The 17,850-nt window shown below is 55.3% G+C and overlaps 1 protein-coding gene across 6 annotated transcripts in view; it reads left to right on the forward strand.

The window, feature by feature from the left end:
- LOC106892877 overlaps nucleotides 1-17,850 on the forward strand; it is a 43,356-nt gene that overhangs the window by 2,812 nt on the left and 22,694 nt on the right. For 3 of the 6 annotated variants that reach the window (XR_001412945.1, XR_001412942.1, XR_001412944.1), the window contains exons 2-3: nucleotides 9,513-9,626; nucleotides 12,947-13,472. The exons of the other annotated variants lie outside the window; for them this stretch is intronic. The gene's annotated coding sequence lies outside the window, so the exon portion shown is untranslated. The remainder of the gene's footprint in view (nucleotides 1-9,512; nucleotides 9,627-12,946; nucleotides 13,473-17,850) is intronic. 6 annotated transcript variants of the gene reach the window in all.

A 17,850-nucleotide genomic window follows, 5' to 3' on the forward strand; every position in this document is an offset into this window, starting at 1 on the left:
GGGAGGGAGGGAGGCGGGGGTTGGGGGGGGTGGAAATTTGCTTGGCTGGGCTCCGGCCTCCACCTCCGTTCCCCCTCGGCCCTGCGCCCTCCCCCAGCCATTAGCATAGGCCTGCCCGGGTTTACATGTCGGGCTGCACGTTGCCGCGGCCGGATCCAGCAGGCAGCAGCGCTGGCAGCCGCCCCGAGTCAGCTGCTTCCCAGCGAGGAGCGGCGAGGAGCGGAGCGGGGCGGCGGGGAGGCGGCCCCGCACGGCACCGACTTTAAGGTGTCCCGGCGGAGATGCCGGCACCCCCCTCTCACCGGCCCCGCACCGGGGGTTACCCCGCCTGCCCCCCCCTCCTCCCTCCACCGAGCGCCAACCCGTCGGTTTTACGCTGGTTTGCCCTGGTGTGCCCCAGTGCTGCGCTACGTGCACCCCTTTGGAGAGGTTTCAGCAGTCCTGTGTGGGGTGCTGGGCCCGTGGGGGTGTCTGGGGAGAGGCTGGGCTTTGGGGGGGGCACAGCCCCTGTCAACAAATTCCCTTCTCCCCGCTGCCCGTTTCTCTGCCTGGCTTTGCGAGGTGGTGCTGGGGCATCCTCCTCCTCTGCAGCTTCTTTGTGCCCCGGGGGATGTTCACAGCCTCCCATCCTGCTCCCCCATGGCCTCCCACTTGCATCAGAGGTCCCCTTTGGTGGGGAGAGCTGGGAGAAGAGGCTGAGTAACTCCCTGACATTCGCTGGCAGAAAAAGCTGGGAGTGCTTTGAGGTAAGGAGAGGCAAAGCCCTTCTATTTTGGTTTTGGGGCCTCTGAGGCATCACCTGGGACTGCATGTGTCAGTTGCTCCCAGCTGCAGCCGGGATTTCCCTCTCTAGGGACCAGGACATTATCATCGCTGGCACAGCCGTTGGATGGGTGACCAAGCAGCAGAAGTGGTGACTGCGCACAGTCCCGAAGCCTTCCCACAGGTGTGGGTCCTGCCTGCAGCACAGCATGGGCAGCCCTTGCTGTTCCCAGGAGGCAGCAAGCCAGGGCAATTGTTTCTTTCCCACCCGCCCTGCCCGCTCTGCCACATGGGGGATAAAATTTCCTCCAGAGGCAGCTCTGGCTGCCGGCATTGGTGGGGCTTCTTTCCTTCTGGGGAGCGTTTGAGGTGCAAAGGTGCTCAGGGGGAGCTTTGGAGGAGACTCCCGAGAGCAGCACTTCTCCAGAAGGGAAGCTCTAACATGGCTTTCCCCAACAGCACATTGATCCGGGTCCTGCTGGGGGCACTTCCAGCAGCAGAGCTGGCCTGTGGCATGGGCCAGGGACCCCACAGAAAGCCCAGCACAGTGCTTGCAGGGGCTTGGCCCCGTTGGTCAGCAGTGCTCACGTTCTTTGTGGGCTTGACAAGGCTGGTGCCGTGGCACCGACCCCCCTTCAGTGCCCCAGGGTGGTATCCTGAAAATCTGGTGGTGCCTTTGGCACTCTTTGGGCACTAATTCCTTCCTGCTGCTCGTGCTCCAGCCTGGGTGATCCCACTTGCCTGACCTAAATCCCACAGCAGTTTCAGCAGGACGCAGGGTTTTTCATCACTCCTTGTCCGAACCAGTTAGGTAGGATTGGTGTTTGCCAGAAGATGGTTACTGTGAGCCGCCCTAAAGGTCTCCACACTTCAGCAGCACCCTGGATCCTGCAGGATCCTTCATCCAGAGGGCACAAGAGAGGAGGACTTTCCAGCTAGCAGGAAGAGGTGCCCCAGGGGCCAGGAGGTGATGGAGGAAGAGGACAGCAGAGCCTGCAGTGATGCAGGGGCTTTCCACCTTGTAGTCCATCTGGAGGTCCCCACCTGGCCAAGCACTTTTGGTGGCTTTGAAGCCACCAGTAGCATGCACCTTGATGGGGTTCGAGCCCAGGGAGGACTGGGGCACACCTTGCCACCCTGTGCGAGCCTGGCTTGAGCAAAGGAGAGCAGCTAAACTTCAGAGCGAGCATGAAGAAGAGCCCATCCCGGGCTGCTGGGCTGGGCCCACAGTTTCTCACCTCCATCCTGTGACCGGCGCTGGTTATTGCTGCTCAGCCACCACCACTCCCCCCACACCCTGCCTGCTTGCCAAGCACTTGGATGGTCCCTTGCTTGGAAGAGCTCACAATCCAAGGATTTTTGTTTGCGTATTAAACCAGCTAAGTATTCAGAATCGGCTCCAGCTACCGCCACGGGGAGAGCAGCTCCAAGATACATAATTCCCTGCCAAACCTGCCTGCGCTACCTCCGGGGCAGTGGTGCTGCTGCCCTCCGATGCTGCCGGCAGCGGGTGCGTGGCAGGGCTCCGACCCACCAGCTGGCACTTGCAGAGTGTCCACCCGAGCTTGTGTAGACACCACCTCTCTGCAAAGTCACCTTTGCGAGCGTGCAGGGAGCTCGTCCCACTGCCGCCCTGTTGAGGGGCTTCCAAAGGGGCACCCAGCTCCCTGTCCTTGGGAAGGGGCTGGAAAGGAGTGGGCCATGCCTGCCTACACCCCAGGCACAGGGGAGCAGGATCCGGGAGCTGCTGTGCACCTCACCCTCCTGTGCCCAAATCTGTGTGGCCGTGGGTAAGGACACCCACTCCACATCCACGCATGGGGCAGGATGAGACCTCACCCCCTAGGACAGTCACACTCGGGCCATTTGCTGCGTGCCTGGCACTTTGTCCTGCTGATTTTTCCCCCTGTGGTTTGAGGGACCTGGAGTGGGTTGGCAGGCTGGGCACAGCACACAGCGTGTCCCTTTTCTAGGGCAAGCTAGTCTGGCTCTCCTGCTCCCGTTTTGGGAAGCAAGGATCAGGGGAGTACACCCTGCCCGGCACGTAGGCCATCCTTGGGTAATGACTGTGAGTGTTTGGCCGGTCTGATGCAATGAACTAATTAGGAATTTGCTGTCACCACAGCTGGACTCACCTGGCTTGTACGCTGCAGCCGGGTGATTCTCACTCCGTGTGACAGTCCCCCAGCCTCCCTTGGGACCAGGAATAGCAGCGAGGGGATCACATGGCCACTCTGGCTGTCCTCCCCTGCACCGTGCCAACCTCCTGCCAGCCACACATGCGAGTGTCATGAGGTGGCTTCAGCGGCCTGGAGGAACATGCTCCTCCTCATCATCCCTGGGGACAGACAGGTGACAAGTCTTCTGACATGCCGGCAGCACACGTGGCCAGGGCACAGCCCTGGCAGGACGGAGTGGTGGTCATGGCACCCCTCTTCCCTGGGATTTAGCCAAGATAGCCGAGGGTGTTGGGGTGACCTGATGCCTTTGGGAATCTCTAGCCAGTGGTTTGCAGAAGCCCTCCTGCCAGGAAAAGAGCTAGGCAGAGCAGCCCTGTGCTCCTTGCAGCGGGGAAGCATCCTGCTGTCTGGCTGGGCATGGGACTCCTCTTGTGATGGCCTCACGGTGGGTGCCCAGGAGCTGGGGTAGGCACAACATGGAAGGACTCCACAGCCCAAGTCTGTCCCAGATAATACAGAATACAGAGAATCTGTCAGTGCCAGTGAATAGCTCCAGCAGCTATCTGGGTGGCACAGGTCAGCCCCTGGGCCTGCAGCGCTGATGCTAGCTCAGGGCATCCCAACATCACTGGGTTTTTCCACAGGGAACCCATGGAAAGAGCCTGCTCCCAGCATGTCCTAAGGGCTGGAGTCTGTGAGGGACATAAGAATCACCTTGGTGACCGTGAAAGTGGGGGGTCCTGGGGAAGATATGCTGGGCACAAGCAGAAATCAGCTGCAGCTGCTGGAAGAGCCTCCAAGAGGAAAACTTTGTGGCCCACGGAAAATGAATTAGTGTTGACGTTCGCAGAACATTTGTTTAGATTAAGCAATATGGCTCAAAGCTGCTCAGCTGTGGGGAGCTGGTCACCACGGCACTTACCAGACATCTTTCAGTGTTGCTGTTCATGGCGCTGGCCAAGCGGCTGGGTGGTAGTGGGGAGAGCTGGCCCTGTCCTCGTGAGCATCCTCCTCTGTACCGTACCTAATCTCCCTGGTTGCTCCTCATAGCCAGAGAGCTGAGCAAACAGTGGGTTTCCTTCCCAGAAGTGGATGCTGTGGGTGATGCCCTCTCCCAAAAGGCATTATCCCTTGCAGCATTTGCAAGGAGGTTGCAGTGGGAGTTTCTGGTGCAAGGACCTGCTGAACTTTCCTGTGGATGTGGGCTCTGGAGACTGGGAAGTGACAGGCAGCCTTGCCCTGGTTCTGCTGGGCTGGTGATGCTGGGGTCCCTGCAGTCATGGGGGCGTCAGCTCTTCCACCAGCTTCCCAATGCAGAGTTTAGAAAATGCTGTGGCCGGGGAGCATGGTCTGCACATGGCTGGCACCAATGCCTTGTAGCTGCCTGCCTGCGAAGCTCTGCCGACGGGCGATGGGCATGCACAAAAAATACCTCAGAGGCACGGAAAAAAACCCATATTTATTTCCTGGAAACCTATATAAATTGGAACCATCTCCCAACAAGAAGCGCTGCGTTCGGTTTCCCGATGTAAAGCGGCAGCTACAATGAAGAAAAAGACAAAAGAAGGCTGGACCACCCACCGTCTGCAGAGAGAGCTCCCCAGGCCCCCGGGGCGTTCGGAGGGGGAACCGGCCGGGCCCTGGGGTCTCCGCAGGTGGGATGCTTGCTGCCTGCAAATGCGGGGCAGCCTTCCCTCAGCCCTCCCCAAACCCAAGGGAGCCACCTTAAGAGCTCTCCCTCCATAGGACCAAACGGGGATCCGCCAGGCGTTTCATATACCATATTCTATAGCCAAGGAAACCTTAACAAAGAGCCGTACGCTCTCACATTTCGCTTCAGGCTTCTCCCTGCTGCAGCTGGGGCTGAGTTTTTTAAAATCTTTGTGTCATTATTTCGTTCCTCTTTTGATTCAGCCATCGAGGGACAAGGAGATGCCAAACGAAAAGAATGGGCATTTAAACAGAACTAGATTGAAGAGGCAGTGTGTGCGCCGAACAACAAGTCTTTTTACATTTCATATGATCTTATACATGGGCTCCATTCAGTATATTTCCCCTCTGTTTCATTTGAATGTACAGAATTAGCCATTCACATTCTCTGGAATTACGGCTCTTTAACATTTCCATTCTGAGCTGCCTCCATATTTTGGGGGTTGGGAGCGTTATTAGCTCAGCTGGGGAAGCACGGGCTGAGGTCAGAGTCGGTCTTGCAGGCTGGAAATGAGCTTTTTCTTTTTTTGGAAAGTGCAAGATTTGATGCTTGATGACTGTGGTCAGAAAAATATACGAGCGCACACAAATATACATATGTGCTGGAGCACGCGTGTGTCTGGTTTCAGCGGAGGAGGGTCTTTTTCACCGTAATCCTGGTGGAGTTGTTTCTTCAGATAGAAAAGGGAGCCTTGGTTTTCCAATGCGGGGTGTGCTCTGCCATCGCCCGGGGTCGTACGCGTGGCCGTGTCCTTGTGCGTGGCTGCTGCCTCATTGTCTTTTTGAAAGACAAATACTGAAAACAAATATTTACCATGTCTATTTACTAAAGCTCCCTGGATACTTGTACAAATTTAGAAGAGTTGGCCCAGAAAACTCCGTCGAACCGAGCTGGGAGTGACAGGAGGAAAGCCAGGAGGGACGTGTGCGTGCAGCTAATCCTTCTGAAAAGCTGGGGAGCCAGCACCTCTGTCCTCAGCAAGCACAGGATGGTGTGGTGGTGACTGTGCACCTTGCAGCCCACGCTGTGTCACCCCAGGGTCCCGCAGCAAGGGAGGAGGCTGGCGTGGGAACATTTCACTTGTCAATCTGGCTTCACTTTTCTGCTGGAGCAGCCAGCCAGTGTTCCTCTGGGGAGTGTCCCACCTTTCCCCAGCATCTACATGCAGGAGGGTGTCTTGTCAGACAGCTGGGATGTGGAAGGGGTGACAACCCACAGAGAGGAGAGGGCAGGACTGCCATGTCTCCTCTGGCCGCTCTGCAACACCTCCGTGCTGCAGAGAGGTGCTTCCCTCGGAGGACCCTGAGGATGTGGATCAAGAGATCCTCGGGGACTGATGTCCTCAAAAGAAATCTCTGCAACCTCTGCTGCCCTTTCTTTCTTGCATTTTGAGCGTTTTCTATCTGTCTGTGGCATCTACATCATCATTTCCACAGGCCACCTTATCTGGTTGTTGTGGAAATGAGGACAAGGTGGCAAACAAGAAACAAGGCCTTCCAACGGGGCAAATAAACCCAGCAAGGCTGAGCATGGTTTGGAAGGTGGCCAGGCTCCCGTTTTCCCCTTTAGCTGGCTTTCTGCAAGGCACAGAGGGCAGGAGGGCAGGCTCAGGGGCTGGGACATCATGCTCTGCAGGTGATTGTGGCCAGTTGACTTTGCTTTAATGCTCAGCATCTGCTGGAGGGGGCTCACCTGGGCCAGGCACAAACCCCAGGTCCCCAGTCGACCACCCCTGAACTGGTCAGACACAATCAGGCTGCAGGCTTTCCCGGAGATCCCTTCAATCACAGCCTCCTGCCTAATTTAACCTGGTTATTTATACCTTTTCCTGTGTGTGTTTAATTATAGTAGAACCTGGCAATACTGCTGTGCTTAACGGTCTGTTGGCGTTTCCATTATGAGCCCAGACTGGAAGGGATTATATAGCCTGAGTGTTTGAACTGAGTCTCAGACAGAGACTTGGCATAGACTTACAGCCCAAATACAAAGATTTTCAATTGGCTGATGGCGGTTTTGAAAAGGCAATATTTTTCACATGCTTAGGCCCTTCCGTGTTGTTAAACTGCCTTCCTCTGTTTTAAACTCAGCAAGCAAGGAGTCGTAATTCAGCCTGTTAGAGCAGTGACTCACGTTTGTTGCACAGCGATGCCGTAACCAGCTGAGGCAAGGCCTTCTGCCTTAAGAGGAATTACACTCAGAAAGGTGACTGGGGAAAGTCATCTTTTTCACTCACCGGGGTCACACCGTCTGTGAGTCCAAAGGGCAGCTGCCGTGGCCAGCACGAGTTGTCTGACCGTATCTCAGGCTCTGCAGTGGAGACATCTAATGTGACTGAGATGTCCCGGACTTCATGAGCAGCCAGCAGCACTTACGGGGCATCAGTTGTTTCATCCTCAAGTACACAACTCAAATAGGTTAGCTTGGTCAAGTCCTAAAGATGTTTTTTTTTTCCCCACCAGCTATATGGGGAGCCTGGGGTAATTAGCTCAGGCAGCAGCATCCACACTGGGGATAGTCTGGTGGCACCAATCCCACTTTGAGGGAGTCTAGAGTAGCTCCCGTGGTGGGATGTGGTGCGTGCATTCATCTCCACAAGATTTTTCCCTAACAGCATGGAAGGCAGAGCAAGAGCAGGGGAAAAGCAATGTCTCCTTTAATGCATGGGAATCTTTGGTAGAGAAGGTTCAAGTGATTTGCCCATGGTCCTACAGCAGGTCAAAGGGAAGCCTTCCTTGGGAGCAAACCTAGATCTGTATTGCTCACTGATGCCTCTGCAATGGTCCTTTCCCCATGTGAATGCATTAAATGAGCAAGTTGATAAAACAAGCAAGGGGATATCATGTGCTGGGAAGAGTTGTAAGTCAAGTTGGCCAGGCACCAGCAAAGAAGAAGAGCTAGTGAATTCAAGAGGAGCTGAGAGCAAAGATCGTGGGTTGCAAACAACCTTTCTCTCCAGAAAGCCTACCTTTGGCTTTGGTGATAGGTGCTCTGTGTCTGTGTCCCAGGGAGAACTGGTCCATCCTTTGCTGTCGTCACCAATCTTTTGCCTTTTGGAGCCTGAGAGGAGGCGAATACCAAACCCCGCTCTCAGCTGACTGAGAAGCAGCAAACCCCAAAGCTGCTGCATTTGCAGCCTGGTCCCAGAGGGATGCCACACAAGGTGCCCTGGCTGCTCCTCCCCTGGAGCTGGGCCCCCACTTCGTTCCCCATCTCAGGGGGTGTTGGAGCTGGGTGCACTCACCCGGGCTGCTCCAGGTGGCTGCACCCCCGGACCCGAGAAGGGCTAGTGGGGACGAGGCAGAGGAGACAGCTCGGTTCCCACCAGGACTGTCACCATGGGAACTTTAGGGACTGAGGCCATTTACGGCTGGTTGTAAACCCTGACTCTGACAGCAAAGGCTTTCTTCGCCTCTTCCTCTGGGCTTGGCCCTGGCTGTCTCAGAGAAAGCAGGCTCACATTTTACCTCCGGCTGGCTCTGCACACACATCCCCTGGCACTGAGTGCTGGCCCGCTGCGTGGGAGCTGCTCGCGCCCAGGGAAGCACTCTGGCTGTCTCTCCCAAGGAAAGTGGAGCAGATGCCCAGGGCTGTGGAGAACTGCAGGTCTGATGGCTCTGCAGACACCTGGGGATGCAGGGGTAGAGAGGTGGTGGGCTCACTTTTTTCCAGTGGAACCGTTGCCCCTTGGAGGAGCTCTCAGATCAGTTTGTGAGGCTAAGGATCTCTGCTAAGGTCTAGCTGCCCTCGGCAGGCTCCTAGCTTTGGGGCTGGAAAGGCTCATCTCTCGGCTTGGCCAATGCTGGCAGTGCTGTGGTGAAGAGACGGAGGAGGAGCTGGCAGGAGCCAGCCTGTGGAGGAGAAGTTGAGGGCAGGAAGACTTCAGCAGCCAAATCTCATCTAGTCCTTCTTCTGATGCCAAATGCTCCTATGAAGCCACTTCTGCTGTGCAGATTCCTAGAACTACCCTGGTTCAGTTGCCCACCTGGTGCTCTTCTAGAGAGGGAGGCTAAAACACAGGGCTGATCAAGAATTGCCCCTTCTCCAGCTGCTCAGCTCCTCTCAAGAAACAAAGTCACACTCACAACTTCTTGATGCGGCTCTGTCTCCTGGGAGCTGCACTCGGGTGGCTCATGCCCATCCTTGCCCTTCCACAGATCCAGCACCCTGGTTGGACTGCAGATCCCACCCGTGTGCCAGGATGCTCTGCTAACAAAATGTGGCGACATGACCATGGTGCCAGATGGGAGCCTGGCATGGCAGGGGAGAGTGTGGCAGAGTAGGGGAGAGCGTGGAAGGGCAAGGCAGAGCATGGCAAGGCAGTGCAGAACCTGGCAGGGCCAAGCTTGAGGACCAGGAGGTGCTTCAGGGTCAGGGCCTGGGTGAGGGAGGGCATTTGGCCAAACTGGATTTTGGGTTTGTGTTAAAAAGTAAAAAACTCCCTGCAGAATCCAAAATCTGCTGTTAAATCAGAATTAAAGGCTCAATACAAAGAAATAGCTCCAACAGATAATCTCCAGCCACTCCGTATAGGAAGCATTTAAGTGGAGAGCTGCTCCTTTTCTCAAAGATGCTTGCATGCACAAACACTCTCCACCACAGGTTTTCCCCACAGCTTGAGGTCCAGCTCTCCCCGTTGTGTCTGCCAGGCCCTGTGACCCCGTCTGCACAGGAAGACATCTCCTGGTGGAGTGACGCACTCAGAATAACATGGACCACTGCTTTCTCCATTCTTCTTCTGCTTCACGCTCCCCGATTTCCATTGCAGATGAGTCACTGGCTGGCACCCCAGCTGGAAGATGGGGGAGTCGCCCCTTGTGCTGCTGACGCAGCCTGAATGCAAACTTTCTGCTCTCATATAGGTATGAAACGAGGAAGAGGAGGTGTGTGTTTCCTGAGAAAAAGTAGTAGGGGTTGTCCTGGGCTTCCTGTGGGATTCTGGAGGAAAAATGAAAAGGTATCACGGCTTTGTGAGTGTAAGTGCATTTTTTTTTTTGATGTGTGGTTTGTTTTTCGTTTGTTTGTTTGTTTTTTTAAATTTTTAACTAAGTGGTAAGAAAATTTTCCTCCTTAAGGGAAAAATAAAGCAAAAGCAGAGACGGGTAAGCATTGACTGCTCATCCGTGGAGAACAGCGGTCCCATGAAAGGCCAGCTAATGTCCATAGACAGCCTGTTTGCATTGGTGCCTGGAGCTAATGAAGTATGACTGTGAAGGGGGCTCTTAATGCTAGTGCAAAGCGAGGCTCACAAGCTTCAAATGTTTGCCTGGATGGTCTCCAAAACTTCTGCCCTCCTTTGGGCTGGAGCTGAGGTCGGAGACCTTGGAGCTGTGAAGATCTCTGTACGGCTGCTTCCAAGCAAAACCAGAGCATCACAATGAAAATAAATAAACAAATGGAGCTATTCTGAGCCTCTGCCACATTGGAAAGTTTCATTTGCACCATACCAAGCAGGATGTGTCGCTCCCTGTTTGGAAGCAATGTCCCGATTTGCAGTTTATCACTTTTCAATGAATTCTCTCCCATGTCTTCAGTGTGGAGCCTGCACACCTCTAGGAGACCCTCAGCTCACGCTTACAGACCTCTGCCATTTCCACTAGCCGGGCAGGACCGTGACATCACGGCGCAGGACTGATTCACCCCCTACTAGGGTGAGCCCTCATAGTGATATTTCCATGATAAGCAGCTTCCCCTTCATGCTTCGTGTTAAGGAAACCTCTTTGCAGATGTGGTTTTGTCCTGACACCCCAAAACATCAGCTCTTACACCCCCTGTGCACCTTTTGGCTGTCACTTCTGCCTGTGATGCTGTCCAAGATCTCTTGGTTTTGCTGGGGCTCTTGCCTCGTTATGTGCTGGTGATACTCAGCAGCTGGCTGGTCCCCTCCTCCCACCCTGCTCCTTGTTTCCTCTGGCTCCCAGGATACCCTGACTTTCTCCAGCACTGCGTCCTTGCAGGGTCCTCTGCGTTCCATCCCTGTGCTGTGCTCTCACTTGGTTGCAGTTCTTCATGCAGACCCCTCATGGAGGCTCACCTTCCTTTCCCCTCCCAGGTCCAGTCCAGTTTTCCTTCAGCCAAATCCCCATCCCAAATCCTCTCTGCTCCCAGCAGCTCCTGTCGGGTCCTTTCTCCACCTGCCCATGTGCGCCTTGCTCAGCTGCCTGGGCCAGGGTGGGAGTGTGAGAGGGTAGGAGCTGCCTAATCTTAGGGAGGGACCAGACTTGCGGTTTGGATCACAGAGATCCACAGCTTTGCTTATCTGGAAATCCTGCTCAGTCTCTGGCTGGAGCACATCCTGAAAGGAGAAAAGTTTCAGGGAATTTAGCCGGTGAGCACTATAAGGCTGTTTTAAGGGAGCACATGTGAACCGGAATATTTCAAAGACTTGGCTAAGTTTGGCGGCAGCAAAGAGTGCATCTGGACGAAACCGAAGACCTTCCTTGCTTCTCCTTTTGCCAAACTTCAAGTCCGCATGCCAAAAACATGCAACTTCAAGAGCTCTTCAAAGAAAAGGTCATCAGATTTCTCTGTAACAAAAGCAAGAGAAACCAAAGTATTTCCCCTTACAATGTTCTTGGAAGCAGATGAATCACTTTGGCTGAAATTATATATTTTATATCTATATTTGTATAGATAGTTCAGCATTAGGCGGCCAACCAACAAGACAAAGTTCAGCCCTAATGGTTTTAGTGTGGCCAAGCCAAAACCGGCTGAAAAGTGGCGCTTGGCATGGGAAGAGTGACGGCATGTTCATGGTGTTTGGCAGGAGCGGACCTACCTGCAGCACCTGTCCCTGTGTCTCTGCTTTCACAAAGCATGTGGTCCTCACGGCAGAGCGAGGAGGAGAGAAGATGCGGGCGTCAGGCATCACAGACCGGTGTGCTGGGAAGTGCAGCTGTGCAAGAAGAGGAGGGCTGCGGGGGCAGGCTGTACCGTTGCTCAGGTCTGTACAGTATCCTCTCCCATTTTTCCGCGGCATGATGAAATGGTGGTTCGCTGGACTCCCTCCTGGTGCTCTGTGGCGTGTCTGCGTTCTGTCAAGCTGGGGAGTCAGCATCCCAAATACAAGTGATGCTGCCCAGGAGTGGGAGGAACCTGTGCTGCAAGGAGACTGGCACTGGGATGTCTAGCCAGGCCACAGCAAACGGCATAGAGCCGCTCCGCAGCAGCGGAGGCTTTAAAGAGGGTGGAAGAAGACCAAAGTCCCCAGTTATCACCACCTGCTGCAGCACTGTGTGTTCAGAGGAGGGTATGGGTGCTGCATCCCTCCTCTCTCTCCAGTATTGCTGCCGTGCCCTGGCACGGGCCACTGCCCTCACCGGTGAGGGAGGTGAGAGGCTGTCCTGGCCGTGGTGTTGCTGCGGTGGGTGCAGGCAGGGCTGGGGAGCAGGGGCTGCGTGTCCTCAGAGGTGCTGGGTTTGCTCTGCTGTCAGAGTCTCCAGTAAGCATGCTTTTTCCTCTGAGCAAGGAGAATCTGGAAGCCCCACTGAGTTGCTGGGGTGTTCTGGGGAGGGGAGAGAATACCCTGAGAGTAAGGGCTCATGGTGCAGCAGCTGCAGTCTTCACAACAGCCTCCTTGCTCCCCACTCTGCCATGTGAAGGGCTCTCCACATCTCCTTGGTGCTCAGCCAGCAGCAAGCTGCGCTTCCCTTTCTGCCCTTCTGCTGGGTCTGTGGCACCAGGCACTCTCTCCCGTTCGGACACCTCTCACCACTTGTGGTATGGACAATCTGAGGAAGGAAGGAGGGAGGAGGGTCATGTCAGAACCTGGATGAGGACATAAATATTTAGACTCAGATTCACAGAAAATAACTTGGTGCTTTACATCTGGATGCTACCAAGATGTGTTGGGTAGCCTCTGAGGTTGGGAGAGTTTGCCCGTTCTTGACTCGGGTGGCTGGTGGGTACTCAGCATGGCTCCGGCGTTGCCGTATCTCCTGCCAGCCTCGGTCATCTTCTGATGTTCCTCAGTCTGCAGCTGATGGAGGCCAGGGTATGTGAGTCAGCGGCCGCCACTGGCCTTCATCCACACGCTCCATTTGGAGCTGCTCTGTGTGTGTGAGAGCACTCCCCTCTCCCAGCTGTGCGTGCCTGCCTGCCAGCGTGCGGCTGATTGAATCCACAGCTGGGCTGGTTTTCACCTCACTTAGAGCTCTGAGAGTCCTGTTCATAGATTAGGGGGAAAGGAGGAGGAGGAAGAGGAGGAGGGAAAATTAAAAATAAATTCATAAACCAACAGAGGGGGAGATGCTTAGTAGAAGGGCACATCCGCTTTCAGAGTTGTTTTCCCCCACAGGCAGTGTGGTGTGTGGTCATCCCCCCTGTGCTCTCACCACCAGCAAGCAGAAGATGCCACCTCTGCACACCTTCCTGGAAGATGAACTGGGGTCCCTGCTGGAAGTCCCCCCTGCATTTACTGGGGGCTGCTACCTCCTCCAGGCACCATGTTGACTCCCCAGAATAATTAAGCCACTGTCTCATGGCTTTGCACCCAGTTCTGCGGCTTCTGGAGCTGCTTCTGCTCTCTCCATGTGGTGAGGAAGGCCACCCATCCTGCAGATAGATGGACTGGACTTTCCTCAGTAAGCACAATCAGCTCTTGACCACACTGTACAGCCCATAGAACACAGACGTGGTGAACAGGGCTGGACAGTCCCTCCAGCAGGAGCTGGCAGCAGCTGCAGAGCTAGGACACAACCTCACAACCCTGCACTCGACAGCCTTCTTCATGGTGCACAGGAGATCTCCAGCTGTGGCACCTTGCAAGGGAACTATAAGACATCCCAATGGGAACAATCCCACATTTCAAGTGGTGTTTAGAGGTAAGTTCTGCTCTTTGCAGTAGGTTGGGGAGGGCCTCAGGGTGGACTGTGCGGGATCCTGATTCCTGTGGCATCCCTGCAGACAGCATAACCCCCAGAGGGTCTTGTGGGTCAGGGGGTGAATTAAGAGACATTTTGGAGAGTTTGAGTGCCATCCTCCTCTCTCCAGTGGGTGCTGGGGACTTGGGTGTGTCAGTCTGAAGCTTTCCTCTGCGTATCAGACAGCTTTGCCAAATGATCTTTACCCCATTGTGCCCCACAAAAACCTGCAACAGGTCATGGCACCCATCACATGGGGTTTTCCAAGGATGAGCAGGACTATGAGAGAAGGGGTGGACCAGCCAAAATGGTACGGGTTGTGCTGCACACTGTCTTGGTTCCCTGTGTTTTATGGTTGATGGATTTGAGGAACACCTCACAGCCTTCAAAATATTGTAGACCCAGTTTTTAAAAGGGGACATTTGGATTTCCTGTCACTTGGCCCTGTTACTCCTGTCTTTTCCCAGGGAACAGCAATGGCCTAAAGCTTGATTGTGCTTTAGCTGTCATGGAGGCAGATCTGTGGGCTCCAAGGGTTCCTCACCTGTGGGACACCTCTGCAAACAAGATCAGACAAGGCACCAGGGATGCAGGTCAAATGGGGACAGAGCAGTGGCTTCCCAGCGAGGGGCTGGGAAGGCTTCAACTTCCTCAGCAGCTGTGAGCCTGCAGATACGGTGCAGAAGGTGCTCAAGGGGTCTGGACCAGTGTTTAAGCAGCCTGGAGTGGAACCAGGCTGACTTCACAGTTTACAGCCAAGGTGTAGGCTGCAGGCAGCGGAAGGTATTTTCCCAGTCTTTCTGGCACTCCCCATTCACAGCTGGAGAAATGCTTTGGATGCAAGAGTCTCCCGGTGAGATGTCAAGCCCATGTGCTCTGTGGGCTGTGCTGGACAGGGGCTTGGGTGTGAGAGACCCATGGCCACAGCAAAGACCCCCTCACTTTTCATCGAGGTGCCCAGGGCAGGGGGGAGAAGGACCTCTCATACCCTGGTCCCAGGCTAAACCCTCGCCCCCAACCCTGCTTATCTGGTAGTCCATGGACTTTCCCCAAATTGCAAAGAGTGGGAGTGATTGTGGCAGATCTTCTCAAATCAGGGACTTTGCCTCCTGGTCTGGGTGTAGGAGGTAAGGTGGTGGCACCCCCTGGCACAAGGCTTTCCTGCCCTGGTGAGGCTGGAAGGTGGGGTGTTCCCCACCTAGTGCTGGGGACAGGCAGGGAGGGGTGGGCTTTGATTGCTTGTAGCACATCTTGTTGGGATGTTCAATAGGGCCTGAGCGTGGACCCCATGGCACCAGCAGGGGAGCAAACATGTGGGCGAAGGAGGGTAGCTGGTGTGTTGGTGGGAGTGGGGAAGGAGTGGTTGGAGAGAGAGGCCCTCCATCCTCTGAGATGCTCAGTGACAGAGAGGGATGCTGAGCATCCCACAGGATAAGCCCTTGAAATGCCAGGAGGGCTTCAGTTCCCCTCAGGCGCTGCATCCTCTGCCATGGTCTCAGAGGCAGCAGTCTGGGGGTGCCTCTGATTGGGACCTTGGGCAGGAGCATCCTTCTCCCTCTCCTACCCCAGCAGAGATGGCTGCCAGGGGGTGCAGGAGGAAGCTGCCAGCTGGGACAAGGGCTGTGGGCAGCAGCTACCAGAGGTGGCTGGGCAGGAAGTCCAGGGAAGGGACAGGGGCAGAGCAGGCAGCATCCCCGGCAGGCTGGCAGCACCCCATTGTGTGCAGAGGACAGAGCTGCAATCACGGGAAGGGAGGGGGACATTGTAGTCCTTGTTCCACTGCCCCCACGCTCTTCAGAGGGAGGCAGGGAGGGTGGGAAATTTGGCCTTACCCCCCTTTGCCCCTGTTTTGAGGGGTAAGAGAGCGCACCGTACCCCACAGGGAGGGGGGCACAGCTGGCACTCCAGCTGAAGAAGCAAGCCTGGGTGCTGGGTAAGGAGTCGGGTCAGCCCCTGGTGCTGAGAGGTCTGGCAGGAGTGGGAGTCCCCCGGCACCCCGAAACTGGGGGGGAACCGCAGATCCCCCCCCACCCCCGTCCCACTGCTCGGCTGGGTGGGGGAGAAATCCAGGCATCCCCCCACCACCACCTGCAGCTCAGCTCCGTCCCCGTCCCGCGTGGGTGTGGGGGGGAAGCACAGTCCCCCCCCGCAGATCCCCCGGCAGCCCCTCCTCCCCACCTGGGAAACAGGCTCCCTTCTCTTCCCGGCCGCTGTGCAGACACCCGGCTTTGCACGTAGCAAATGGAGGCGATTTCCTCCTTCGCGGCAGCACATGGAAAGTATTGAGCCGTGTGTGGTTTGGTTGGTTGGGTTTTTTTTTTTTTTTCCCTTCTCTCCTTCTCTTTTATTTTTTTTTTCTTTTTTTTCCTCCCTTTCCTCGCCCGACACTCTGTCAGCGTGCTGTTGGACACTGTGTTAGAGCTCCCGCTCTTCTCCGCTCCTGTACATCTGCTCCAGGTCATCCTCCACGGTGCTGAATGTCAGGAAATGACTGAATCATACAGCTAGCGCAGCCGGACAGACCCAGGTGGAGCAGGGAGGGAGCAGGGGACATCGGTGGGAATATTGGGAAGCAGGGGTGAAAAAGGAGGCTTTTGGAAGCCGTGGCTTGGCTGAGATCTCTTGTGCTGCTTCTCTCCCAGCAGGGAGAGCTGTGGGGGTCCCCTGTGCTTCTTCCCTCCAGTCTGGTCGGTGTCTTTGGGGTTGGGACACAGGAGTACTTATTCATAGAATCACAGAATGGTTTAGGTTGGAAGGGACCTTACAGGCCATCTAGTTCCACCCCCCTGCCATGGGCAGGGACACCTCCCACTAGACCAGAATGCTACATCCAACCTGGCCTTGAACACTGCCAGGGATGGGGCATCCACAGCTTCTCTGGGCAACCTGTTCCCGTGTGTCACCACGATCGCGATCCATTCCTTCACTTTTCCAATGGAATATTATTTCCCAGTAACCAAGGAAGGTGAAAACACCAGTCAAACCCTGGAGAAGGTCCTTTTGCTCATCCAGCTCTCCATCTGGAGCAAGGCAAGGCAAGGGCAGGCAACAAGCCTGTGTGAAGGGGCAGGACCTGTGCAGGGCACTGGTGGCAGAGCCCAAGGGATATTTATGCATGGGGGTGACTTTGCTCTCGGAAAGGACAGCAGCTAGGTAGGTACAGAACATATGTAGACACCTCTGAGCTAACGGTGCCAATAGTTAGTCACCATGAGGACATGGTCCAGGCTCCGTGCTGGAGGTAAATGACTCATATTGAAGTCTGTGGGACCAGAGCTTTGTTGCTCTTGGCAATCAGGCTGGCTAGATTTAATGATAGGTTGGGTACATCCTTCAGGACTGATAAGAGAGTCCTTCACAGCATGCTGTGCCATTTCTAGAGAGAGCACATATGCTCTCTGGAACCAACATCCTACGAGCCCAAGAGCCCGTCCTCTCCATCAGTACCCTGCCATGTGTTTGAGGGACATACCAATGGAGTTGAGAAACTCACCATGAATTCTTACACAGAGTGGGGAGAAGGGGGGAATTTTTGCACCGAGCAGCTCACCAGCTTGTTTCAGTCCCTGTGCTTTGTCTCCACTCCCCATACCACAGACTGCCCGGGGTGCCTGCCGTGGCCGTTCTGAGTCCTCACGCAGACGTTGCTGGAGGGCAGGGGCATGTGGTGGAGGGGCTGTTTTAGGACATGTTCACAAGGCAAGTGCCTGGGCTGCTGCTATGTTTTACTACCCCGCGTGTCAAGGAGCTCCTCTGTTTCTGCTGATCTGAGCTGGGCAGGTGGAGCACGTCCCTACCCCCAGGTCCTCCTGCTGGTTCCTCTTGCAGGAACCTGCAGCACATGAGGGCCAGAGCAGTGTGTCAGGAGAGGAGGTGGTGGCCCTTCTCTCCACCTGACAGCCCAGTGTTTGTCCTCTGGACCGTTTCCTTCCTCTAAGTGAGCGCCCAAATGACTCATGTTTGAATCCCTTCCCTGCTGCTCAGAGAGCGGGTTGTCCACAGGAACTGCTCTCTGTGCAGACCTTGCACCGTGCCGTCCCTTGGGGCACACTCCCTCTCCTCCCACAGGCTGCTCTCCCCAAGCTGGTTACAAGCTTTCTCTCTTCCCTGGAGTATTCCAAGCCTGTCTCCCAAGATTTTAACACTGTCCAAGTTCTCTTCTTCTGCAAGCTGCAGTCCCACTGTGGCCAGTGCTCGCAAAACTTTGGAGAGCGTGAGGTGTTCGAGAAAGCTGTGGGCCTCCTTAGGCAGAAGACATGGGCAATGTACCATCCTCTCATTGTTTCAGTACTGACCCAACCTCTTGGTGGGGTGGTAGGAGGCCCTGGTGAACACGGGG

The sequence above is a fragment of the Calidris pugnax genome, unplaced genomic scaffold (assembly GCF_001431845.1).
Source record: "Calidris pugnax isolate Ruff unplaced genomic scaffold, ASM143184v1 scaffold24, whole genome shotgun sequence".
NCBI lineage: Eukaryota > Metazoa > Chordata > Aves > Charadriiformes > Scolopacidae > Calidris > Calidris pugnax.